Genomic DNA, 858 nt, shown 5'->3' with positions numbered 1-858 from the left:
TATCGATGACCCGGGATAACGACCCCACTGAGGTGAAATAGCTGAGTTTCCCTGCCAGTCAGTCAGAACTGAAGAAGTCCTTTGGATGAGGGACGAAACGTCTTCCAGTGTCTTCAACCAAGTCCAGTTGCCCCTGATTTTAACCTTCGTTGGATAACTATGACCTGGATGACTGAGAATCTTCATAGACTTCTGACCCAGTGATTCAAAACCGCACATTGTGCTTCCCGTATTTGTCCCTTTCTCTATAGTGAAAGTTGCTGTATGTCTTCCTAGTTGGTGACCTCATGGGATGTGAAGCCCTATTCCCCTCATGGATAAGGCACTGGCCTATTATGCCAGGAATTTTGGGTTTGAATCCCGTCCGGGGTGTGGGAGAGCAGAGTGGTGCAGCGGAAGCCTGCTGGGCCCATTGATTAAAAAACCACACATTCTGCTTCCTGTATTTGTCCCTATCTCTACAGTGAAACTTGTTGTATGTCTTCCTAGTTGCTGACCTCATGGGATGTGAATCCCTAGTGGCCTAATGGATAAGGCCCTGGCCTCCTAAGCCAGGGATTGTGGGTTAGAGTCCCATCTGGGGTGCGGGGGAGCATAGTGGCGCAGCAGAAGCCTGCTGTGCCCAGTGATTCAAAGCCAGGGATTGTGGGTTCGAGGCCCATCTGCCAAGTGGCAGAGCAGAGTGGCGCAGCGGAAGCGTGCTGGGCCCATAACCCAGAGGTCGATGGATCGAAACCATCCTCTGCTAACAGTGATTTATGGGCAGCGTGGTGCCAGTGATTCAAAACCACACATTGGTCCCTTTCTCTATAGTGAAAGTTACTGTATGTCTTCCTAGTTGGTGACCTCATGGGATGT

The 858-nt window shown here is 50.5% G+C and overlaps 1 non-coding gene across 1 annotated transcript; it reads left to right on the top strand.

Moving 5' to 3' along the window:
- Positions 1–676: 676 nt before the first annotated feature.
- On the top strand, positions 677–748 carry trnam-cau. The gene has a single exon. It is a non-coding gene; the product is annotated as a tRNA-Met (tRNA).
- The last annotated feature ends 110 nt before the right edge of the window (positions 749–858 follow it).

The sequence above is a fragment of the Micropterus dolomieu genome, unplaced genomic scaffold (genome assembly GCF_021292245.1).
Source record: "Micropterus dolomieu isolate WLL.071019.BEF.003 ecotype Adirondacks unplaced genomic scaffold, ASM2129224v1 contig_1635, whole genome shotgun sequence".
Lineage (NCBI taxonomy): Eukaryota > Metazoa > Chordata > Actinopteri > Centrarchiformes > Centrarchidae > Micropterus > Micropterus dolomieu.
Note: the sequence above shows the minus strand (reverse complement) of the source record. Positions and strands in the feature narration are given on the sequence as shown.